The 27,191-nt window shown below is 43.7% G+C and overlaps 1 protein-coding gene across 2 annotated transcripts in view; it reads right to left on the bottom strand.

Moving 5' to 3' along the window:
- Positions 1 to 27,191, bottom strand: part of LOC129143237 (immunoglobulin kappa variable 2-28) — a 167,189-nt gene that overhangs the window by 88,159 nt on the left and 51,839 nt on the right. The window lies entirely within an intron of this gene.

The following is a 27,191-nucleotide window of genomic DNA, read 5'->3' as shown; positions in this document are numbered from 1 at the left end:
GACAACTACTGCTACATCCACTCAAAAAAGATGTGTATGTGAAATCTGGAGGGTCCATGTGGGCCACATCTCTCTGGAATGCAAGAATGTGCCCTAGAAATTCAGGCTGCATGACAGGCAGCAGGGATTCTGTGCACACACTGCACCACCATTACTTGGCTACCCATAGTCAAGCATGCAGTTATACTCCCCGTAGTCCCCAGGCTCCAGGGCATTGATAGTGAAGGCATAGCTGGTTCCAGTTCCGCTGCCACTATACTGGGCTGGGATGCCTAGGAACAAGGTAGTGACATGAGATGTAAGGGGTTCAAGTCTTTGTCCAAGTTTTTAACTGATCCAAGATATTTCTCCATGTACATTGTTGCTGGCTTAGCAGGAGACAAAAACTCTCTCTCCTGAATGTACTGACAAGCAAGCAGTCTCCTGGGTTGGGATGATTTCCCCACTCACTGCAAAGAGTAAAAGAAGAAAGTGGCATTGATGGTGAACAGCAGGAATATGCACCCAGTTTTAGCTGCCCTCACTGAGGAGAGAGGGTTCACTCACTTAGCCTTTCCCCAGGTACTCCCCCTCAACTGCTCTCCAAAAAGCCAGGCCCCAGGGGAGCTGCTTCTGAGCCACCAGGAACATGCTGGTGAGGAGTGCTCAGAGCCTGGGTAGCGCTTGAGGCATCAGACTTTATAGAGACTTAGGTTCAGGGAAAGGCATAAGGCAGGTGCACACTAAAAAGAGGCACCGAGGGAAGGACTCACTAGACCTATGCAGTTGTTGGGTTTTGACCTAAGACTGGGGCCAGTACGCTTGTATGGAAATGAGCAATATTTAGAGGAAAACTTTCCTATCTTTTGACAATGACCAGAAGGAAAATGATGCCTCTACCTGGAGGGAAAGGCAAGAAGAAGCACATCTCTTGTGATACTTAAGTTCATGGTCAGCCTAGAATCAGACAAGGCATTAGTTCAACATGCAGAGGAGACTGACTGTCAGGAAGTTGGGGGATCCTTGACATTAGGAAGGATGTTAGTAAAATTGGTATAAACTTCAGTAATTACTGTTTTTTCCTTCAGGCCATGGACTCTGGTGTCTCACTTTTGAGGCTACCCTCATACTTCTTGTGATGAAGCTTGCTTCATGTAGACTGGTTCAGGGCCTGACAGCCATTGCTTTGGGGGTTATGTGGAGCCATCACTGAAGGTGAATCTCAACTTGAATGACAGATGGTGGTGGCCACTGATGAGATGGGGCTTCCTATCTAAGAATCAACTCAGGTTTCTTGGCTCTTTGTTAAATGGTTCCCATGCTTGGATCTTAAGGTGGAGGCCACAGGTCTGAGTTCTAAGTCTTTTCTTTCCACACCAACAGCCTTTCCCAGGAATCACCCTGGCCTCCTCCATGCTGGGAATCTAGACCCAACCCTCCTGCTACCTTCCCCAGCATCCAACAGTAACTGTCTGGAAGCTTTTATTTGTAAACCCTCCAAATGCAAACTCTGCCGGCAACATGGCTGGAGCAGTCAGCATCCTCCCATCAAAAAACACTGAGAAGGAGGGGAAACCTGCAAACACCACGGTGGTGTGGAGGAGATGCATGTAATCCTTAGATTTTATGTGTTTTCAAACTTTTTTGTCTGTTTCTTAACCATGGTTCTATTTTCACAATCTTGCAGAGGGAAGAATTGAAGATAAGAAGGGTTCTTTTATGAAAATAGAAATGGCGACAGCAGGAGAATGGAGTTTATAAACTCTTCGAAGCGGTTTGGGTTTCTCTAGCCAGGGACACGGCAGGACCAAGATGCCAGGAGAGGATATCACTTATTTTGGTTCCTGCCCTTCATGCTTCAGACTCCCACAAATGCACACATATGATAATGCCTGTCTTCTTCTAAAGAGCAGGTCTAAGGCCCAGCCGTGGTCTTTCACTGAGTATCTTTTCTGTCTAAATGAAAATAATTTTGGAAGTAGTGGAAACAAATGATAGCAATGGCTTAAGCAAAGAGGTCCAAAGGTTGGAGCTTTTCGAGTTGGTGAAGCATCTTGGCAACAGCAGAAAGGCCCCAGGTTCTTTCTCTATTTCTACTTTACACCCCACCACATTGGCTTTGCAGACGTAGGCTCACTGCCTCATGGTCTTAAGATGGCTGCAGTGGCTCTAAGAATCAGTTCCTCTCATCATGATTACTGGAAAGAATGCAGGCCAAAATTCTTCACCTTCTTCTTCTCGTTTTTTTTTGAGATGGAGTCTCATTCTGTCGCCCAGGCTGGAGTGCAGTGGCACAATCTCGGCTCACTGCAAGCTCCGCCTCCCGAGTTCACGCCATTCTCCTGCCTCAGCCTCCTGAGTAGCTGGGACTACAGGAACCCGTCACCTCGCCCGGCTAATTTTTTGTATTTTAAGTAGAGACGGGGTTTCACCGTGTTAGCCAGGATGGTCTCGATCTCCTGACCTCGTGATCCACCCGCCTCAGCCTCCCAAAGTGCTGGGATTACAGGCATGAGTCACCGCGCCCGGCCCCACCTTCTTCTTTTTATAAGGGATGAAAATCCTTCCCAGAATCTCTGCTCATCCCTCACTCCCTGACATCTTATTGTGGAACCCAACTCATGTCCCCCTAATTTCTGTTCCTGTCCTGGGCTGAGAGAAACTTTCTGTCCTCCCCATGCACAGCAGGACAGAGTTGGTGCCCAAGAAACCAAATGAGGAAGATGGCTGCTAGGCAGGAGGCCAAAGCCTCGACACATTTAAATTTCACCTTGTGTCTAAGCTAACCTGGATGAAGCAGAAAGATCCCAACATTCTCTGAATCTGGTGGGGTTGGAACAAGCCAGGCCTTGAGGATGACAATGAAGTCAAATTTCTAATTTTCCACATGACAATGTTAGCTTCAGCAGTTGAGGAAATGTAGCCTGGGAATTTAAGGGTGGGACATACTTCCAAGTACTGGAATAAATGAGGGAGAGATCTGCAATAGGGACATGGGGAAGCAGTGGCTATGGAAGAAGGAGGAAAGCTGTGTGCTAAGGTTGGTGGTGCCACCTGCCCACCTGAGTGCAGCCCTCCCTGTGCTGGTTGCATCCCCATTTCAGTCTCATGCAGACCCCTCTGTTTACACGACTCCAGGTGCTATTTCTGCTCCCATCCACCCTGTGGCTTTCTGTCATGAGTACATATCTTCTTACACTTGAACCCTCTGGTATTCATGATATCAACAGCAATGTGATAACACCTAACAGAATGCAGACATTCCCTTTGCATATAGCAGCATGCTCACCTCTACCTAAAAGGTGAAAAAACTCAAATCTGTTCAGTCCAACACCATCTAGGAAAAACTGACCTTCCCTCATGAGTCACAAGTCAATCTGGATATCATTTAATCTGTGGTATAAATTATATAGGTGACCAAAACAGCACTTTGTATTAAAAGAATTTTAATAAAGGGACAGTTGAGAAAAAAATATTTAACATATGTAAATGTGTGCGTGACTCATTCAGATTTCATGAATCGGTTTTCTCTGTATTCTTTTTATCCCCTGGCCTCCAGCACGATCTTTGTGGTCGTTTCTGGTGAGGCTAACCTTCATGTCTCTGGCATTCAGGGTCCCAGATGTGATTAAGGCTCTGCACATGAGATATGCCCCTGCAGAGTGGTTTTCAGAAGTTAATAAGGGAATGGGAGATGCCTTCCAGAGGGACTCATTCTCCTGGTCTGGGTCCTGGCCAGGCAGCACTGTCCTGTGGGCACAGCATCCTGCCTCACAAGTTTCCTGTCACAATCAGAGGATTTTTCTGCATAGAAACACATGAAGAAACAGGGAAGTGAAGTGAATGCCTGAGCCCACTCCTCTGCTCTTTCCATCTGGCTTAGTTCACCTAATCCATGACAATAAACGCGAGTTTGCTTCACCAGCCATAATGGCTTCTCTTGTATCTGACTGCTTCGATGACAGAAGAAGGAAGAAGGAATGAGTGGACTGGCTCCTGTACTTCTCTACTATGAAGCTGACCTAGAGGCTGTAGCTGGTGTTCACATCTCCTAAGTTCACTGTGCGTTTCATCTCCCCTCTGCTGCACTAGTGTCTAAGTACATGTGATGCTTCAGCTGTGCTACTTAAAGCTTCACTCTGGAGTCTGTAGAAGTTTCTCTTCACTTTCACCAGTGGAAATGGCGGTAAATGGAAACATTCCCAGCTGGGCACAATGGCTCATGCCTGTAATCCCAGCACTTTGGGAAGCCAAGCCAGGTGGATCACCTGAGGTCAGGAGTTTGAGGCCAGCCTGGGCAACATGGTAAAACCCTGTCTCTACTAAAAATACAAAAAAAAAAAAAATTAGCCAGACGTGGTGGCAGGTGCCTGTAACCCTAATCCCAGCTACTCAGGAGGCTGAGGCAGGAGAATTGCTTGAACCCGGGAGGTGGAGGTTTCAGTGAGCCGAGATCGTGCCATTGCACTCCAGTCTGGACAACAAATGTGAAACTCTGTCTAAAAAAAAAAAAAAAAAAAATTCCTGAAGTTCCTCTGGGTTCTACATATTCTCTACTTCCTCTCTAAAATATGTAGAAGGAAACCTATACCTATGACTCCAGCCCACACCATAAGACCCTTTATTGACAGTTTATCTTACATCATAATGAGAACTAAATGGCCGCATGTTCATTGTTTCTTCCAATTTATTAACGATTTATCATGCTAACCCATTGGATCAAGAACTGTCAACCAGAAAACCCCGGACCTGAGTGAACAGAAAGAGAACTTTTCAATCTGCTCTGTAGGCATAATAAATAGTGATGGGCTCACCCCCCATGTCTCAGATACCACTATTCTCTTGATGGGAGTAACAATACCATACACCTTGGTGTTTTGGGGCCTCCGCCACATCTGGCAAGACAGTGATTTGACATTACAAGGGTTTGTGTGCTCACTTCACCTGCCTAGTAATGGGGTTTCTCCTGTCTGTAGGGATAGCTGCCTCTGTACACATGACAGCATCATGAACCTACTTTGCCTTACTTTTTTTTTGCTATAATAAAGTTACTTTTTCCAATGATAAATTATGTAAGGGTTTCTTGACTTGAAAGCACTTGAAAAACTTTCAAGTAATTATTCTAGCAGAAACATGGCTGATAAGAAAGGCAAATGTACATATAGGAAAATAACCACCCCCGCCCCAATGTGTTGGGTTAGGTCCAATGTACTCACCTGATACCAGCTGTTAGTGTGATCTCAGATGTGTAGTACAATGTTAGGGTTTCAGGAAGGGTCATGGTTTTTGGCAAGTCAGACACTCAGATGTGCCATTAGCCTTGTGAGCCTGATTAAATGAAATTCAGATGCATAAATCTCCATGGCTTAGGTTCATGAGACTCCCTGGGAAAGGTGACTGACTGAAGTCCATGTGTTGGATCACCTTAATTATTAAGAGTTCCCTGCTAGGCAATGGCATTTAGATGAGTATTCACTTGGGTAGCATTTATTTTTGATCTTGGCCCATTTTGAAAGATCCAATCACAGCTCTTCTAAACCAATTTTGTCCTTAAGTTTTGTTTCTTCTGAGACCTAATGACCTGTGCAAATTAATAATCAATGTCATTGCATTACCAGCCTCTCTTTGCAAAGTAGCCAATGATACACCCTTGGAGTTAACCCACTATTGTGATTTCTAGTCTTCCAGGGCATCCTTGACGATGGCAGGGGTGTGGCTTTGGTCCAGCACCCAATTTAGAACTCTGCCCAGCAGGCATCACTGTGAAATTTTAACATTTTGCCTACTTTTAACATTAGGCAAAATTACCTTTCTTCATATCCTTTACCCCTCCACTAAAAGATATTTTCAGGTGCACATACCCATTTGGTGAGTGTTAGAAATAAAGATTACAAAGGAAATCCCTGTAGCCAGAGCAGGTAGCATATATAGTCCTGGACATCAGTTTTTTTCATGGGAGTAACTGGAATTATCTTAACAGATTTAATTTATACAATAATTTCATACATATGCATGTGTTGCTTATATATATATATATATAAACATATTTAAATAATCTTATCTACACATGAATATGTGTACATAGTATTTATAGCTAACAAGTTGTCAAATAAATATATATGGATTAATATGTATGTTATATACACTCAAATATGTGCATTTTTCATAAATGACACAAATTTTACTGTTTTTATAGATATATGATGCAATATATTTGATACAGTGACAAAATTTTTAAGTTTTATCTTAGTATCTTTAAAAACAGATCAATAAATATTTATATTTTTGCATCAGAGAACCCCATCTCTAGTATCTGCTTCATGAATAACATATGCCAGGCTTTCGAAGGCTATAGTTTAGATTCTAATTCACTCAGTTAAAACAATTCCTGCTTGGAATGTGTGGCTTCTATTTTACTGTAAGAATTTCAATTACCCCATAACACAGACTCCTCAGGTAGACTAATCTCCTTTCTTTACTAAATTCGAAGAGACATTGCCATGAGAGGAAAGAGACTTAGGGTGGAGAGACACCTTCATGGCCCCCTCTTCCGTAATCTCCCAATAACCCTCAAAACTCAGGCTGAGTCTGAGAAGTGTTGTCACCAGATGGCTGCACAAAGAAGAGCAGGTGGGGCAGCCCAGCGTCACATGTCTGCTTTCCTGGGGAGGGTTTGTTATGGTTTGTAACACTGTGATAGGGTAATTTTTATACTGTTGACAGTAATAAGTTGCAACATCTTTAGGCTGCAGGATTCTGATGGTGAGAGTAAAATCTGTCCCAGATCCACTGCCACCGAACCGCGAAGGAGCCCCAGATTGCAAACTGGATGCAGCATAGATCAGGCCCTTAGGGGCCTTCCCTGGTTTCTGCTGATACCAGTCTAAATTACTACCAATGCTCTGACTCGCCCGGCAAGTGATGATGACGCTGTCTCCTTACAGATGCAGACAGTGTGGATGGAGACTGGGTGACTGGATGTCACTTCTGGTCCCTGAAATTGCAAACAGAAAAACAAATATCCACACAATTAATCATGTTATAAGAAGACTTCCCTGAATGGCCAGGCAGTACCTAGCACACTGGCTGAGTAAGAGGCTAGTAATTTCTTTCCTTAACTGGAAACCAGGATGGCAGAAGCCCCGGGAGCTGAATGAGGGTCTTCATATCCATGCTGTGTCCAGACAAAAACTGACTCCTGCACGGGGTATGACCAGCCAATTAATAAGTCTTCAGGAAGGCAGCTGTGCTCTGGGACATGCAAATCAGCAGAGGATGGGGCAGGCTGGGCACAGCTGCAAGGCTGGCTCATCTCAGTAACTCAGCACAGGGGCAGTGTCCCCAGGGTCCCAGATCAGAGCAGGGTAGCATCAACTTACCTGCAGATAATACATTTCTCTTTGGTGGCCATACTATTACAAAACGTATTTTTGGGAAAATTTCCAAAATTTTAAACGAACCTAAGGACTACATTGAGTAATGCATTTTATAGTTGTATTGGCAGTATGTAGGAGACTATCCTTGTTTGCAGGGAATGCATAATAAAATCTTAGAAAGTAGAGCTCTTGGGTCTTCAAGTTACTGGCAAATGTATTTGGTGAGTGTAAAAATATTTTGTGTTGTGTTAACAATATTTCTGTCAGTGAGGAATTGTCTTTTTTAAAATGAAAATAAGACTTTATCAGAAGCATTTTTAACAATATTCAAAAATAGTTTGTTATAACTTTAAGCCATTGTTATTACTGGTATAAGGACAAGGAATTGACTGCAGTTTCACAAAGATAATACCATGATTTCTCATGCATGTACCACGCACAGACCCTCCATTTTCCAGAGCTATCGGTCACTTTAATACCCAAGGATTAAATAGATAGCACCTTATTCTTGCCTTGGGGAGAATATTCTACCACCTTTTCTGTCACTGTGTAATATTTCTTACAGATCATCGCATAAAGGGCTGGCTAGTGATGCCAGATCTGATTAGTTCAACAAGATTCTCTGTTTCTTCATTGAACTATAGGAGCCTTGATTAGGATAAACTTGAAACCCTGTATCAATCCAGACTCTTATAATCAAATGTGTCCAAAGTAGGAAGACAAAGATCATATCCCCTGGGTAATGCTCCAAGCTGTGCTCCCTACCAGCATGTTCCTAGTGTCTCAGGTGCAGCTCCCCTGAAGCCTGGCTTTCTGAAGGGCAGGTGAAGGGGAGGACCTGGGGAAACACAAAGTCAGTGAACTCTCTCTTCTGATGGGGGTGGCTGCTGCTCGGTACATGTCCTTGCCTTGAACCATCAATGTCATTTTCTTCTTTTACTCTTTTGCAGTGAGTGGGGACATCACCCTGACCCAGATGTCAGCCTCACTGTCTCACAGCCAGGACACAGGTTCTCCATCCCTGGCCAAGTCATTGCTGATGTACACAGAGATATATCTGAAAATGGATAAAACTTGGACACAAATTTGAACCTCTGTACCTCATACCTCTGCCTATGCTGAGGGCATCCCAACCTGATTCAGCAGCAGGGGAATTGGAACCAACTACATCAGCGTCAGTGGGTTGGAGCCCGGGTACTCCAGGCAGTATTACTCATTCATGATCACGCATGGTCCCACCACAGTGGTGCAGTCTGTGCACAAACCTGCTGCTGCTTTTCCGGGGGCTTGGATTTCAAGAGAACTGGCCAGTAAACAGCCTACTAATATCCAGGTTCAAGACATAGGGCTCTAGATTGAAATACACATCTTTTTTTCTGAATGTAGCCGTCTCTCTTGCTACCCTTGGCCTTTCCCCTTCACTGTACTTCTGCTGACTCCATGGTCACGCTGCTGTCTCTGAGCTGGGCAGACTCCATGGTCATGCTGCTGCTCTCTCTGAGATGGGCAGACTCCATGGTCATGCTGCTGCTCTCTCTGAGCTGGGGAAGGCAGCTCTGCCTGCATGCATGCCAGACCACAGTGTCTGGAATAGCATCCCCTAGGACAGCCCTCAATCGGTAAGGACAGGGGAGGTGTATACGTACATGTGGCCATGTGGAAGGAACATATATAAGTTCTGACAGACCTGGGTTCCAATCTCAGTCCCTACTTCTGCTGACCATGTGACTTTGGGAAATCACCCCTGCACTCTGATGGGCAGTTTTCTTACCTGTAAAATGAAGTACTGTGGATATCAAGCAGTGTCTTGAGGGCTTCACCAGATCATGACCCATGAAGAGAGAAAGAGAGAGAGAGAGAGTACCCGGTGTCCATTTCATGCATCCTTGACTGTCTTAGAATGAAGACGTTAAGTAAGATATTACTAGTCAGATGTCACTTTCAACTAAAAATTATCAATATTTATTCTAACTAATAGATCTCTCTCTCTATACAGTGAAGTTTCACGTAAATGTTTTCCCACCATATCCTCTCCCATCAATCTATTTATGTGTAGCAGTAGAAAGTTGAACAAGAAGACTGAAAACCACCAGAGCACCTTTCATCTGCACTTTCCCTGCACTTCATTCTTATTAGTGTCCTTGGGCTGCTGTAACACAGTTCCAAAAATCTGATGGCTGAAAACAGTTTACTCTCTCATACTTTTGTAGGCCAGAAATCTAGAATCAGTATCTCTGGGCCAAGATCATGGCCTTGGCGGCCAGGCTCCTCCAGAGGCTCCAGGAGGGAGTCTATTCTTGCCTCTTCCAGCTCCTAATGGCTGCAGCTTTCCTTGACTGTGGCCATACCCCTCCAGTCTTTGTCTCTGTGGCCACATTGCCTTCTCTTCTGTCTGTGTTAAATCTCAATCTATCTCACTCTTAGGAGGATACTTGTGATTGCATTTAGGGTCCACTTGGTCAATCCAGGATAATCTCCCCGTTTCTAGATTCTTAATTTATACCTGCAAAGGTCTTTTTCCCATACCAGTTACATTAATTGGCTCCATGGAAAAGAACCTGATAATGTGGGGGTGATACTCAGTGCTAAACCATTACAGGACCCAGTTTCAGTGTCGGTACTGTACACACGTTACATTCTCTCTCTGTCTATGTCTTTCACTCACTCTCTTCCCCTTCTTCCCTCCCTTTCTTATGATCACAAATCATTCCACTTCCCTAAGTGTATCCACTGCCACCTAGGTTCAGAGTTCAGAGAGGAACACACAGGAAGGTCTTGCTCGGGTTTGCATAGAGACCTGCCCAGTCCCCGCTATCATGTACAAGAAAGGACATAGCCACAGACAGCCCTCAGCCATCTGGGAAGAAGCTGTCTCTACAGAGGACAGTCATGAGCTATGACTCTCTGGACCTCTTATTGTCTTCAGAGGCTTTTGGCCCTTATGGAGGGTGTGGGTGGCCCCTGACTACAGGATTTGGTCTTCATGGAGGGTGTAGGTGGCCCCTGGCTACAGGATTCACCAGGACTTTCATCAGAATATCTGATTCACAGAAGGCAGTCAGTGATAGGGCCACACAGAGGGACTCTGCAGGGCCAGCTGCACAGAGCACTCTGGAACAGCCTGCCTCCTCATATTTCTTCCTGAACACACATATTCGGATCTCCTAATACCATTTTGCTAGTCCATTACTTGCTCTGAAGGTAATAGGTAGGATTAACTAAGACAGAATTTTTAATAGTTACAAATCAAAAGAAAAAAAGTAATTTTTTAAATTGCTAAGCTGATAAAGAAGAAGATAACATGAAGGCAAAAAACAAAAACTCTAGACTGAGGGCTTTGGGTAAGAGCTTGAGACTCTCAGTAGTGGAGCACCTGGGCCATCGCCTTTCAGAAGAGAGGGACAATCAGGAAAGAAAGCGTGCAGTAGAGGCAAAAATCTTGCTTACTCAGACAAAGCCTCAGAAGAAAGGAGACGCCTTCTTCCTGAGCACCAGCAATCAGAGAAATTCTCAATAAAAATAAATCATAATGAAAAATAAATAAATAATAATGAAAAAATCGAGAATAGTTATAAGCGCCGCATGCACTGCTCATTGCACCAAGTGCCTTGTAATGAACGAAGTGCAGACAATAATCATAGACCCCAAATATGTCCCAAACCTGACCACTCCCCCGACTTCTACCCCACCACTCCACCCCAATGCAAACCTCCATTATCTTCCACCTGCAAGATAATCCCTCAAATATTACCCAACTTCTTCTTTGCTCCTTGTTCCTTGATAAGTGGTCCCCACTCTCAGGGTCCTAAGGCTGTGGCCACAGGTCTGAGTTCTAAGGTCTTTCTTCTCACACAGCCTTTCTCACTCTGGCCTCCTCCATTTTGAGAATCCAGACCCAATGTCCTGCCACCCTCCCTGGAATCAGGCACTAATTGCCAGTAGCTTTTCCTTGTAAACCCTCCAAATGCAACCTCTAACAGGAACCTGGCTGGAGCAGTCAGCATCTTCCTGTTACGGGCAGTTAGACAGGCATGAGATGGGCAGGAGAGGTCTCTTTCCCCACCCACTAGGAATGTGGGGTGATGGTTCAGCAATGATCACATTGCCTCTCTAAAAGTGATAAGTTGGCAGCTGGCACTAGAGGGAGGCCATTTCCTGATGGTCCACACCTTTTGCACTAAGGTGTTAATTGAATGCAAGCACCAGGGAAATGCAACTTCCCAGGCATGTTAAAATAAATAATACAATAAATATAAATACAAAAATAAAAATAAAATATTTATATTTATAAATAAATTTATATTTTGTATTCACATTTATACTTTATGTATATTTATATTTATATATTTGTATATTTATATGTATGTATTCATATTTATATTTATGTATAAATATAATTTATATATACATAAATTTATATTTATACATAAATATAAATATAAAACAGTGAAGTATGACCTTCCAGGGGCACACCACCAGAAAAGGGAAGGAAGCCTCAGATAGGCATGTGTACAACTTTCTAAACACACTGAGCATGCTCACCTCCCAAGGGTAAGAAGGGCACTGCGCATGCGGGCAGCCCACCCTAAGAGAAGATTCATGGGAAAAAGACCTGCCTATAAAGTACTAGAATCAAGGTTAAACACCGGACTTCTTCTTCAAGTCGCCCACTTTGGTCACTTTCAAGTGTACTTTCCTTTCTCCCCTGTTCTAAAGCTTTTCAATAAACTTTCACTTCTGCTCTGAAATTTACCTTGGTCTCTTTTTCTCCCTTATGCCCCTCAGTCGCATTCTTTCTTCTGAGGAGGCAAGAATTGAGGTTGCCGCAGGCCAAGGATTGAGGTTGCTGCAGACTCATACGGATTTGCCACTGGCAACTAGAATATCTTTAACCAGTAACATTCCCAGCAAAAAGTGCTAAGAAGAAAGAAAAACCTGCAAACACACTTTGTTGTTAATGAAATGCATAAAATCCCCTGTTTCTATGTCTTCTCCAACTATTTTTGTTTCTTAACCACAATTATATATGTATGATCTTGGAGCAGGGAGGAATTAAGAGCAGGCATTTATTTTGTGCTTAGGATATAAAAAGAGGAATGGAGAGGGAAAGACAGCAGAATTTATAAGTTCTTCAAAGTGATTTGAGTTTTTCTAGCCATGGGCATAGAATGACCAAGATCTCAGGGGAGCACTGCACTTACAATTCCTGCCCTTCACGCCTCACACTCCCATGAACACACACACACATAAAAATGCCTGTCTTCTCCTAAAGAGCAAATTTAAGGCTCTGTTTCTTCCTTTGAGTACCTTTTCTCATAAATGAAATAAAATAAATAAAAGTAACTTTAGAAGCAATGGAAAGAAACAATAGCAAAAGCTTAAGCAAAGATCAGAAGTCTGAAGGTTGGAGTATTAGGGTTGGTGCAGCAGCTTGGGGGCAGCATGAGGAAACCAGGTTCACCTTCACCACATTGGATTTTCAGTCTTGGACTCAAGTCCTCGTGATCTCCAGAGGACTGCAACAGCTCTAAGCTAAGGACATTAGTGTCATATCCACTAAAAACTCTTCCAGGAAAAAATGTGGGACAAAATTCTTCACCTTCTTTCTATTTATGAGGAATCAAATTCTCCCCAGAAGCCCTGCCCACTTACTCCCCTACCATCTCTTGGTGGAGGTGACCACACATGCTCTTAATCCTCACTCAAGCCCTAAATTGAGAGAGGTTCACTGTCCTAACCAGGCATGGCAGAAAGGAGCTGGTGCCCTCTACACCAAAGGAGAAGGGGGATGGCTGCTCAGAGAGTGTCAAGAGCTTGGCAACATTTAAACCTCACTATGCTTCTAAATTAAGTTGTGTGGGGAGGAGAGATCTCAAGAGCCTCTTGGTCTGGTGGAGTTGGAACAAGCCAGGCCCTGGGGATGACAGTGAAGTCAAATTTTCAATATTCTAGACGGCAATGTTAGCTTCAGCAGTTTTGGAAATGTGGCTTATGCAATTAAGATCAGGACAGACTTTCAGGTACTGGAATAAAAGAGAAGAGATTAGAAATAGAGTCCTCAAACCAGGGCTAAAGTCAGGCCTGCATTGACCGAGAGCTGCTGGGCTCTGGCCCTGGGCTGTGAAAGAAACAGCTGCTTTCTTGAACTATGAGGCTGAGGACCTGGGAGGAACCACAGGCCCTGTCCATGGGGCTGCCTGGCAAAGGATTCAAGAAAGAAAGCTGCTCACACGCTCATGGGCGCGGCACCAAGCCCGAGCCTGGGGCCACGGTGAAAGCCTCAGAAACCAGGACCTTAGAGCTGGGCCTGGGCTCCTGGAGTAGGCTGCTCTCAGCTGTGTTCTCATTGTATATAAGCAGTCAGGACCTTCTTGGAAGCAAAGGGAGAGGGTGAGCAAATGTCCCCAGGGCTCTTGCTGAGCCAGATTCTGTTCTGATGACAAAGAAATAGAGCACATGCTCAAAAAATAATATATGCATACATATTATGTAAACTTTATTAAATACATATAATATTTTGGATATTAATTATATATTGAGATAGATGTATATGCTATGTTTCTACATTTCACATTAAAATAATATGTACAATTGTATAGAAATTGATATACTTTTGTTGAAATTGTATCACCTGGCCCTGCAGGTGACAGAAAGATAAACAAACTATAACTTCCTTATCAAGGAAATGTTCATGTTTAATACAAACTATCTGAAGCCGAAGTCTGAGTTCTTCTTCCTCATCAGAGAGTCAGAAAAGCAGGAGGAAGAGGGGCAAAGCTGGGCCCCCATGTCCATGAGGGCCTTCTGAGGCTGATCCTGCTCAGAGAGGGTGGGGACAGTGGATGGGCCTTCTTGCACTGCTACACCAAAATACCCTGGGCTGGGTAGATTAAACCAGAGAAATTTATTCTCATAGTTCACAAGCCTGGAAAGTCCAAGATCAAGGTCCAGCAAGGTTCACTTTCTGGTTAGAACCTTCTTCCTAGTTTACAGGTAGTCACCTTCTCACCATGTCTTCTCATGGCCTTTCCATAGGGAAGCAGTGAGTTAGAGAAATAAAGGAAAAGAGAAGAGTTCTCTGGTTTCTGTCCTTATAAGGACACTAATCCTATTGGATCAGAGCCCCACCCTTATGACTTCATTTAACCGTAATTACCCCTTTATAACCCCAATTATCTCCTACAGCCACATAGGGGAATAGGGCCAGGCTTCCAGTCTCAGAGCACAGATGGCTTTTTCCCACCATTCAGCACAGTGGCAGCTCCTCCCAGGTGCCCCAGGTAACATGTGGGACATTATTCTAGCCTTATGGGTCCCTGTTAACAATGGGACACTATCACTCTTGCTTTTCTAGTATTTCTAAGATAATGGTACTCTCTTTTTTGTGGGGTTTGTTTGCAATCTAGAGGCAGGTTTGACATAGCAACTTACAGGATTTTTAAATTTTGTGATAGTAAAAATAAATAAATAAATAAATTTATCATAAATAATAAATTGACTTAATACATTGAATCTGTAAAAAAAGATAAGGCCAATTGAAAAGCTTAAAAAGAGTCTGAGGGGGTTAAAAAGGCAAATTCCTTTCAATGAGAGTTAGAGAACGGATGACCGAATTTTTTTAATAGATGACTTTTCAGCAGTAATTATCAAATGGTAAATAACAACTTGAAATAAGGTCTCACAAATATAATTTCATAGTCAAAAAACATTTCTGAGAATCATATAAATACATATTCAGATTAAAACAGACAGAAAAATGTGACCTTATCGGTAGATCTACTCAATGGAAAATTCCTCAAATATGTGCTTGAGGCAAAAGGAATATTTATCACTGATGGAAGTTCAAGTTTTCTAATAAACTCCAACATCCTTAGTCTCCGTCCTACTGACTTTCAGTGTAAACTCAGTACCTGACCCATTACCCCTGAACCTGTCTGAGAATTCGGAGGCCTGGTTGGAAACCTCATAAATCAGGAGCTGTGGAGACTGACCTGGCTTCTGCAGGTACCAATACGTATAGGTGTTTCCATTATTATACAGGAGGCTCTAACTAGACCTGCAGGAGATAAAGGCTGGCTTTCCATTATGAACAACTTTCATGATTTCTTTTATGATATTGATTTATAGTTACATTTTTCAAGTTTTGATTCATGTCATGAAAGTAGACTTTCTAAAATAAACCCATTATGTACCAACCAGAAGGGAACTCTTTTTTTTTTTTTCAAGATCTTAATCAGAGTACTGTTCATTATTCCCTGGAGGTGAACCTTGATTATTCATAAGACAAAAATATGAATTATTTTCCCTGGGCATAGACCATGTGACTCTATCATGTTGGAACAAATGATACTGCTCTGATGAGTAGAGGACACCAGGTTCTTTGTCTCGAGTCAAATTAGAAAAAATGACACTGACACACTTAGAATAGTTTTAAGGAGCAGGGAGTTTAATAGGCAAGAAAGAAGGGGGAAGAAAGAAGGATGAAGCTCCCCTGTACAAAGACAGAGGGAGGGGGGCTCCAAAGCCGAGGGACGAACCACTCTTTCAGGTAATATCAGCCAGCTATATTTGATGGCTGGAGGAGGTGGTGTCTGATTTGCACAGGGCTCAGGGGATTGGTTTGACCAGACATGTCATTCACGGTAGCCCTCCCACCCTAGCCTTTTAATATGCAAATACAGGGCGCCATGATGTTCCACACATGTGGGATATGTAGGGGCAACTATGCTGCCAGGCGCATGTTGGGGCAAGGGCAAGAGGACAACGGTGGAAATCACCATGTTGGGTGCATGTTGGATGGACCCAGTTTCTAACGGCTTGCATTTGCATATAAAAGGTTGCCTGCCCGGGGCTAAGACCCAGGGCTTTCATGCTAGACAACAGCTGTGAAAAATCTCCCAAGGATCCCTTTTTTCCTCTCTATCTGCCTAAAATAATTTCTTAATAACTCCTACCTCATAAACACGTGAAGCTGTGGAGCCCACAGACTCACCTCCCACCCAGTTCTCCTTGCCCTGGCACATACATCCAGCTTCTGTGAAGAACTGGATGTGGCTAGAGACTTGGGGTCCCATGGACAAGAGTTGAGATGCAACACGGCAAGCTTTGAATAGGGGACTGGTCAATTGTAAGCAGATGCCATAGAAAATCAGGAAGGTCCTCCAGGCAGAGCATCAACAGCCCCGAACATGGGCTTCCCAGACATGTCTGAGGACCACATGATTGGCAATTATACCTTCTGCGCCAGATGCTCTCTGGATTCTTGGGGAGATCCAGAGAATCGTTTTCTAATTATTTGCATCTTTGAGTACCATGCTCCCAAGCCTCCCAGAGGCTGTAGTTTAGACTCTTATTGCGTGTATTTAGAAAAAAAAATAGACTTGGAATTCCAAGAGTAGGTTTTCCTTTGTGGTATTGATTCCAACTCACACCATAGCCAAGACTCAGGTGTAATCATCTCTTTTCTTAATGAAATCAGGAACAGTATTACCATGTTTGTGCTGCAGGGGATGAGAAGGAAAAACAGTTAAGGTATAGAGGAGTTGTAATCGCCCAAGGGGTTCACCTTGCCTGCTGCTTAGACAGAGTCGATTTATCAAGACACGGCAATAGCAGTAGTGAAAGAGTAGTTCACACAGAGCTGGCTGTGTAATATCTTCCACTGTCATAATTTTCTCAGTTATGATTTTTGCAAAGGCAGTTTCAGAGTCTTCATGGCCCCTTCCATCAAAACTTTTCAGTGACTTTCAAAGCTTGACTGGAATATGAGAAACCCTCTGAGCAGCTGGAGGCAGTAGGAGGAGTATCTGGGGCAGGCCAGCCCCATACATCTGCTTCCTTGGGGGGTTTATGTTATGCCTTGTAACACTGTGGGAGGGGCATTGTAAGTCCGTTGACAGTAATAAGTTGCAACATCTTCAGGCTGCAGGCTGCTGATAGTGAGAGTGAAATCTGTCCCAGATCCACTGCCACTGAACCGAGATGGGACTCCAGATTGCAAATTGGATGCACTATAGATCAGGAGCTTAGGAACTTTCCCTGGTTTCTGCTGATACCAATTTAAATAGTTGCTAATGTCCTGACTCGCCTGGCAAGTGATGGTGACTCTGTCTCCTACAGATGCAGACAGGGAGGATGGAGACTGGGTCAACTGGATGTCACATCTGGCACCTGAGATTGGAAATATAAAAACAAACATCCATTCAATCCATCATGTTATAAGAAGACCTCCCTGAAGAGCCAGGCTATACTGAGTGCACCAGCTGAGTAAATTCCTAGTGTTCTCCTTCCTTACCTGGGACCCAGAGCAGTAGGAGCCCCAGGAGCTGAGCGGGGACCCTCATGTCCATGCTGTGTCCTGACTGGGACTGACTGCTGCACGGGGTGTGACCAGCCTGTTAAGAAGACTTCAGGGCAGGGGGCTGTGCTCTGGGAACATGCAAATCAGCAGGGGTTGGGGCAGGCTGGGCACAGCTGCAGGGCTGGCTCATCTCTGAGCCAGTCCCTCGTGTCCCCAGTGTCCCAAGTCAGAGGAGGGTAGCACAGATTTGTCTGTAAGAACATGTTTCCTCTTGGGGCCGTTTTGTAACAAAGAACTTTTTTTTTAATAATTGTCAATATTTGAAATACTCTTGAGTACTCGATGAAGTAATGTTTTCCATTTGTATATGGGGATTAATTAAGGTTTTTTTTTTTTGAGACAGAGTCTTGTTCTGTCACCTAGGCTGGAGTGCAGTGGCGCGATCTCACCTCACTGCAACCTCCACCTGCCAGGTACCATCGATTTCTCCTGCCTCAGCCTCCAGGGTAGCTGGGACTACAGGCGCGCACCACCATGCCTGGCTAATTTTGTATTTTTAGTAGTAGAAATGGGGTTTCACCATGTTGGCCAAGCTGGTCTCGAACTCCTAACCTCAGGTGACCCCCTCGCCTCAGCCTCCCAAAGTGCTGGGATTACAGGCATGAGCCACCACGTCCAGCCAGGGGAATATTTTTATTTGTAGGAAACTCAGTAAAGTTTTAGAGGGTGGGAACATCAAGTCTTGAATATACTCTGCAAAGGAGAGGGTACTTTGTTCTATACTTATAACATTTCTGTGAGAGTGAAATGGTTCCTTCTTAAACAAAAGAGACAATTTTACAAGATAATGCTAAATATATTTGAAAGTATTTTGTAATGACCTTAAGCCATTCTTACATGACTGTATGGTCATGCAATTCACTACAGATGCATAAAAATGAAACCACAAGTCCTCAAGGCCGGTATCACTCACAGATTCACCATTATTTAAACCTGTAAGCCACCTTAATACCCAGAGATTATATAAGCTGCATCTTATTTTTGGTTTGGTGATCTCTATATTTTACCCTCTCTTCTGCCATTGAGTATTATTTCCCAGGGGTTCTCAGCATGAAGAGCTGACTAGTGATGCCAGATCTGATTGACTTAAATAACTAGTTTCTTCCTGCATTTATCAGAGTCTGGATTAGGATAAACTTGAAATTATCCAGGGTTCAGTTGTCTCCACAAGTAGGAAGACCAGATTGCATCCCCTGAGTAATGCTGAACTCCCCACCAGCATGTTCCTGGGTGCTCAGGTACAGCTCCTCTGAATCCTGGATTTCTGGAGAGCAGGTGATGGAGAGACTTTGGAAAAGATCAGGACAGTAAGTCCTCCCTCCCAGTGAGGGCAGCTGCTGCTCAGTGCATGTCCCTGCCTTGCACTATGAATGCCACTTTCCTCTTTTACTTTTTAGCAATGAGTGGGAACATCATTCTGATCCACATACCAGCCTCCTGTCTCACATCCAGAACAGAGTCTCCACCTCTTATCCAGCAAATTTCCATACATATGGAGAAATTAATTGGATCCTAATAAAACTGGTGATGGATTTGCACCCAATTATATCTCACATCTCTAACAGGGCCCAAGACATCTCAGCCTGGTTCAGCAGCAGCATTCAACTACATCAGCGTCTGTGGGCTGTAGCCTGGGGTTCTGGAAAGTATTACTCATGCCTGACTAGGAGTGGTCAAATCACTGTGGTGTAAGCTCGGCACACACCCTCCTTCTGTCTATTCAGGGACCTGAATGTTAAGGGAACTTGCTTTTGTAGAGGGAAAAGGGGAAAGAGAAAAGCAAACCTTCTAAAGGTTTGCTGAAAATGAATAGACAAAAGACAAATTAATAGGAAAAAAAGGCAAACAAATGTATTTAACATGCGAGGTGGGGGTGTGGGGATAACACACGAGAGGGATTACCCAAATAACCCAGTGAGGTCCAGGTGCTTCTACATCCTTTATAGGGGAGAGGGAAGTAGAGAGTATAGGCAACTAAGGGAGAGTAAATAACCTAAAATAAAAGAAAAGGGTCCTGAAAAGGATAGGTAGTAGCCTGTCTGGATAAAGTCAACATCCAATCTTTTCTGGATTTAACTTCTAGTGCATGTTAATATTCCCTGGTAGATAAACATTCCCAGGGAGGGTTTTCATGACAATTGGCTTCCTTCTGGAGAAACTGCCCTTAGACAGGTAAGGGAGATTTAGGAAAAGCCCCTTTATATATTTGTTGTTTTCTAAACACCTTCAGTTTGAAGCAATCACAATACCAATGTAGCATATCTTGAGATGTTACTTCCCAGATTCCTTCATTTGCAACTGACCTGCCAGGAAACACCATTCCAGAAGGTTGCAGCTCCAGGTGGAAAGTACAGGTGCTTTTTTCTAAACGGTTGGAGCAGTCCCTGTCTGCACTGAGGACTTTCCCTTTCACCGTACTTCTGCTGATTCCCCATGGCCATCTCTGCCCTCTCTGAGAAAGGCAGCTCCGCCTACACGCATGGCAGACCACAGGGCTTGGAATGAGTCTTTCCTCAGACAGTGCTATGGTTTCACTGTATCCCCTCAATTTCATCCACTGTTAATTTAATCCATAATGCAACAGAATTGAGAGGTGGGGCCTAATGAGAAGTGTTTAAATACTGAAGGTTCTGCCCTTATGAATAGATTAATGCTACTATAAAAAGGGCTTTTATTATGGAACCAAACTGGATTCAGCTTGCTCAGTGCAGTAAAACCAGTTATCCAAACTGAGTTTGCAGTAGGAGAAAAAAGACATTTATTTGCAGGATGTCAAGCAAAGAGGACCAGACAGCTAATGCTTAAATCTTGATCTCTCTAATGGCTTACAAATAATGGCTTTTAAAAGCCCAGGTAAGTTTCAGGGAATCAAAAGTTACAGGCAAAATTGTAAATCAATACATGGAGGTTACACATTGGCTTTGGCCTAAGAGGGCAGGATATCATGAAGCAGCAGAATATCTTACAGGTCATGAGTAGATTGAAAAATTTTCTGATGTGCAATTGATTAAGGAAGAAAAGCTTTGTTTAAAAATTGGGGTCAGCACAAAGGAATGTTGGCTCTGGCCTGTGGGTGTGACTTTCTCCAGGCCCCTCAGGTGGAAATTCAGAACAAAGAACCATGGTCAAATTTCAGTCCCCTGTTTCCCCTTATGTGAAGTCTATGTGCTGGCAGATCCATTTGTTGGAGATCTGGGTTTCTGAAAAACAACTCAGAGACATATGCTGAGATGTTCTCTTTAGTTTCTGTAGAGGAATAAAACATACTGTGATTTTTAGCTTCTTTGACTATTGTTTTAGTCTATTATCGTCTCCTTGCTTCTCATGTTGCTTGTTTACTTCTCAAGGCTTAGCTGGACACCTAACATTTCCCTTGAAAAGACCCAAGATTTTCCTTTATTTCCATGTTTGGGGAAGCTTCAAAGACCCCTAAGAAGGGGTCAGATCCCTGAACTATCTCAATTATGAGAGCGAGCTCCCAGTTTCTCACTTCTGCTATTGTCAGGCCAGGGCATGGCCTTCCTTCTCTCTGAAGGACTCAGCATTCAAATTCCATCTTGAAAGCACAGAAATTGGATCCCAAGCTGCTAGTTACTCAATCTTTGACTTCCCATCCTCCAGAAATGTGACAGAATGTTCTTTACTGATTACCCAGTCTCAGGTATTCTGTTATAGCAGCACAAAACAGACTTAGACAGACAGCCCTCAAATGGTGATGACAGAAGGACATGTATACATACCCCAGCTCCCTCCCCTCTCAGCTAGAATAGCCCAGGGACATTTTCTCCGTGTTTCCAAATGGGGTTGAGCTTCAGTTATCCTAAGAGTTAGGTGGCTTGTTGAGGTGACTTTAACCTTCAACCTCTGTTCTCTGCCTCACTTTCCTCCTTCCCTCCCATTGTAAATATGCTGCATGCATAGAAATCCTTCTTGTTGGTGGACACAACCCAACACAGTGGACAAATCCCAGTTCTTGGGAGGGCTACATCTCTTGTCTCTCCTTTTTTTTGAGACTGAGTCTTGTTTTGTTGCCCAGGCTGGAGTGCAATGGCACAATCTTGGCTCATTGCAACCTTTGGCTCCCAGGTTCAAGTGGTTCTCCTGCCTCAGCCTCCCAAGTAGCTGGGATCACAGGTGCCTGCTATCACACCCGGCTAATTTTTGTATTTTTAGTAGTGATGGGGTTTCACCATGTTGGCCAGGCTGGTCTCGAACCCCTGACCTTAGGTGAACTGCCTGTCTCAGCTTCCCAAAGTGCTAGGATCACAGGCGTGACCCACTGCACCTGGCCTCTTGTCTTAATTCTTATTATTTCTCCTTTTTTGATGCATACAAAAATCAGAAAACACTAAATTTCTTTTTGCCCATCTATCTTAAATTTGATTTATGCAGTAATCCCTTTCTTCTGACTCACAAAATAAAAGAAGCTTCTTAAAATAGCAGCACACAGGCCGAGTGAGGTAGCTCACGCCTGTAATCCCAGCACTTTGTGAGGCCGAGGCGGGTGGATCACCTGAGGTCGGGAGTTTGAGACCAGCCAGGCCAACATGGTGAAACACCGTCTCTACTAAAAAACAAAGATTAGCAGGGAATGGTGGCAGGCACCTGTAATCCTAGCTACTCGGGAGGCTGAGGCACGAGAATCGCTTGGACCCGGGAGGCGGAGGTTTCAGTGAGCCAAGATCGCACCACTGCACTCCAGCCTGGGCAACAGGCAACAGAGAGAGACTTTGTCTTAGTAAAAAAAAAAAAATAGCAGCACACCATGAGGTCCACATTAGAGGCGGTGGAATAACTAACCCCTACTCTTAAAACCCACAGGTCAGAGAGTCTCCAAATCACAAATTATTTCCTGCTTCCTTGCCTCATAAAACAGTCTTGTGAATTTTCATTCGACTTTAGGGGTGGGCAGTTGGGGGAATAATGGGAGTTGTTTTGGGGATAAATAAGGACCCCCCACCCTAATTATATTTATGTCCTAATATTTGGAATCTATGAATGTTACCTTATATGTCAAGAGGAACTCGGCAGATGTGATTCAGTTAAGAAATTTGACATGAGGAGAGTATCCTAGATTGCCTGTCTCAAACCAATGTAATCGCAAGGTCCTTATAATAGAAAATACAGGAGGGTCACAATCGGAGAGGAGCTCGGACAATGGAGGGGAATGCTGGTGTGGCAGAATGGGGCCAAGAAGCAAGGAATGTGAGAGATCTTGAAGATGAAAACTTAGTATCCAATTCTCTTCCTTGGAGCCTCCAGAAATAATACAGCCGGGCTCACTCTTTGATTTTAGTTCAGTGAGACTTCTGACTTTCAGAACTGTAAGATAATACATTTGGGTTGTATGAAGCCAGTGAGGTCATACTAATTTGTTCCAACAGCAATAGGATATTAATGCAAGAGGAAGAGATGGCTTTTATCTCCTCAGTGCATGGCTGTTCTTGTTCTCCCAAATATCTTCACCTTGTAATAATTTCCCGTCAATTTTGAAAAGACAGAGAACATATTATTTTGAGAGGAGGTAGCACCAGAATTCCTCTAAGGCAGAAAATGTCTTGGGTCAGATCCCTTGATTGGCTCTGGAACAATCTGGGTATCTGAGAGCCTAGAGATCAGCTGTCATAGCACGTGAGAGGAGGGGAGATTGTTCTTTGGTTTGTTTTTATATTAGGAGGGCAAATTAGACTTGAAGAACACATTCTGAGAGGGACAGACTGAGCCAGGGAAATTGGAAGAGAAAGAGGAGATGTAGAAGGGGCCAGAGAAAAGAAAGATGTGTCCTTCCTCACAAGTCCAAAATAAAGTCATTTGCAACTCACAAAGGCATTGACAGAGTTGTGTTTTCTAGGGAAAACTGCAGATGGGGCTAGTTTACGATTAAGGTCAGCATGGTGTAAGACAGAGAGAGCAGGAAGCTGTGGAGTCCACACTGTCCCTACGGTGTCTTCTCCCTTATTATAGACTGTGGGCTCAACTATGGGATGAAAGTGGCTGCATGAAAGAAATATAATAAAGCCACACAGACTTGGGTTCAAATTCCAGCCCACATGTGCTGATCACGTGATTTTGCATAAACCATCCATGAGCTCTGATCATTGGTTTCTTCATCTGTGAAATGGAACACTGTGTATATCAAGGGGTCTCCTGAGGACTTAATCAGATGATGGGCCTTGAAGTATGTGTGTGTGTGTGTGTGTGTGTGTGTGTGTGTGTGTGTGTAAATATATATATATATGTATGATCAATTGTCATCTTGTTTATCTTTCTAATATATATATATCCAGTCCTCTTTTTATGTACCCTTGACCATGCTGGAATAAAAAGGCTATGTAAGATATTACTAGCCAGACATCACTTTCAATTCAAATTCTTCAATATTTATTCTACAACAAGCAAGTGCATCACTAAGGGCAGTGGGATTTCATGTGCATAGCTTCCACTGTAAACAATTCTACCTACTCTTTATGTGTGGTATTAGAAAGACAAACAAGATGACAATTGATCATAACACTTTTAGTCTGAGTTGTCTCTGAGCTGCATTTGTGTTAGTGTCTCATTCTTTGGCTCCTAAGGTTGTGACCACAGTTCTGAGTTCTAATTCTTTTCTTCCCACATGCACAGCCTTTCTCAGAATTCACTCTGGCCTCCCCATGCTGGGAATCCAGACTCACCCTCCTGCTACACTCCCCAGAATCCAGCACTAACTGCCTGGAAGCTTTTCTTTGTAAGCCCTCCAAACGCAACCTCTGATAGATACCTGGTTGGAGGAGTTAGCATCTTCCCATCAAAAACCACTGAGAAGAAGGAGAAAACTGCTAGCATGATGTTGCTGTTGAGGAGATGCATACAGTCCACAGATTTTATGTCTTCCTCAAGTGTTCTTGTCTCTTTCTTGACCACTATTTTAATTTCATGATCATAAAGGAGGGAGGAATTAGGGACAACAAAAAGATGTTCATCCTTAAGATATAAAACGTGAAACTGAGACAGGAAGACAGCAGAACTTATGAAATCTTTGCAGTGGTTTGGGTTTCCTTAGCTATAAATACAGCAGAGCCAAGATGTCAGGAAAGGACATCACTTATTCTGGTTCTTGCTTTTACTGCCTTTGACACCCACAAACACACACATACACACGCATGATAATGCATTTCTTCTCCTAAAGGGCAGGTCTATGGCCAACGAGGCTCTTTTTCTTCAGTATCATTTAAGGATAAGCGACAATAATTTTAGAAACAAGTGAAAGAATAACAATGGCTTAAGCAGTGAGAAGAGATCTGAAGTTTGGCACATTCAGGGTTAATACAGCAGCTTGGTGACAGGAGAAAGGCCCCAGATTCTTTCTACATTACTGCTTGGTAAACTTGACCACATTGGTTTTTCTGTCTTGGGCTCAATATCTCATGGTCTCAAGAAGGCTGCAGGGACTGTAAGCTTCATGCCATCTGGTAACTGCCCAAAGAGGAAATGAAGGGCAAAGCTCTTCATCACCCCTCTTTTTATGAGGGATCACCATTTTCTCCAGAAGTCCTGCCCCTCCTTCACACCCATGACATCTCATTGTGGAGCTGATCACATGTCCACCTAAACCTTGCTCCTTTCCTGGGCTGGGAGCGGCTCAGTGTCCTTGTCATGCACAGCAGGACAGAGACAGTGCCCTATACACTAAAAGAGGAGAGGGTGGCTGCTCTGTAGGTGACAAAATTTTAAATTCCACTGTGCTTTTAAGGAAAGTTGTATGAGGAGGAGAAAAGCTAGGCACATCTTCATACTGCAACATTCAAAGAAGCCGGGCCCTGAGGATGAAAACAAAGTCAAATTTTAAATTTCTCACATGACTTTGTTAGTTTCAGCAATTGTGGAAATGTAGCCTATGCATTTATGTAAGTCAAGGACATACTTTCAGTTACCAGAATACTTGTAGAGACATTTATAATAAGATCTTTAAATCAGGGCCAAGGTCAGACTTGCACTGTCTGAAAGCTGCTGGGCTCTGGCCCTGGGCTGTGGAGGAAGAAGCTGCTCTACTGAGACAAGGGGCTGAGGACCTGGGAACCAAAGGCTCTGCCCACAGGTCTGCCTCACAGGGGCTTCAGGGAAGGAAACTGCTCACACACTCATGGGCACTGCTCCAAGCCCAGAGTCTGCCACCAGGAGGAAAGTCTCAGAGACAAGGGCCTTGGGGCTGGGCCCAAGCTCCTGGGGTGGGCTGCTCTCAGCTCTGTTCTCACTGGCTCTCAATGACCAGGACTGTGCTGGAGCCAAAGAGGTCAGCAAATGTCCGCAGAGTCCTGACTGAGCCTGATTCTGTTATAGTTAGAAAAAAAAAGGAGCACGTGCTAAATAAACATAAAATTATGTGTATATGTATATATGCGTTTGTAACAAACTTTGTATATTAAATATGTATAATATTATAGATGTAAATTGCAGTGATATCTTTGTATCTACTATGCATCTATATTACGAATAAATATTGTGAAAGGAAAATATCCTGGGCTCCCCAAATCACTAAGCTAAAGGGAAAATTCTAGCTGGGAACTGAATAGGGCAAACCTGCCTCCCATTGTTTTCAAAGTCAGCCCTCTGGTCCCTGAGATAAATGCATATCTAATTACCTCTTCTGGAAAGGCTAATCAGAAACTTAAAGGAAGGCAAGTTTTTCTCTCACCTACCTGGGACTTGAAAGCCCCTCCCTGCTTCCAGTTGCCCTGCTTTTCGCTTGGAGTTGTCCTGCCTTTCCAGACCAAACCAATGTTCATTTTATATATGTTGATTGATGTCTCATGTCTCACTGAAATGTTTAAAACCAAGCTACGCTCTGACCACCTTGGGCACATGCCTGCAGGACCTCTTGAGGCTGTGTCACAGGAACGTGTCCTAAACTTTGGCAAAATAAACTTTCTAAATTACCTTATACCTGTCTCAAATGTTCTGGGTTCACAATGTGATATGTACATTTGTATAAATAGGCATAGTTGTTCCTGCAGTTTGATGTAATTCTAATCAGAAAGCAAAAAGGCTAGTTTCCTGATGGTGAAGGAAACATTTGTATTTAGTGCAACCAAACTGAGGATGAAGCCTGAGTCCTCCCTCCTCACCAGAGTCTGACAGCAGCAGAAGAGGAGGAAAGCTGTGTCTCCACGTCCACAAGGGCCTCCTGAGGCTGATCCTGCTCAGAGAGGGTTGGGACGGTGGGTGAATCTGCTGGCACTGCCACGCCAAAATCCCGAAGCCTGGATGGCTTAAACAATAGAAATTTATATTCACATTTCTGGTGGCTGGAAGTCTAAGATCAAGGTCCAACCAGGTACACATTCTGTTAAGAACTTTCTTCCTGGTTCATAGACAGCCATGGAGAAAAAGGGATGGGGGTTGGGAAGAGAGAGGGAGAGACAGGGAGGAAAGGAAGAGGAGAGCTCTGGTTGCTATTCGGATAAGAACACTAATTGTATTGCAAGGGATCTCATGCT

This window comes from Pan troglodytes, chromosome 12 (genome assembly GCF_028858775.2).
Source record: "Pan troglodytes isolate AG18354 chromosome 12, NHGRI_mPanTro3-v2.0_pri, whole genome shotgun sequence".
Taxonomy (NCBI): Eukaryota; Metazoa; Chordata; class Mammalia; order Primates; family Hominidae; genus Pan; species Pan troglodytes.
Note: the sequence above shows the minus strand (reverse complement) of the source record. Positions and strands in the feature narration are given on the sequence as shown.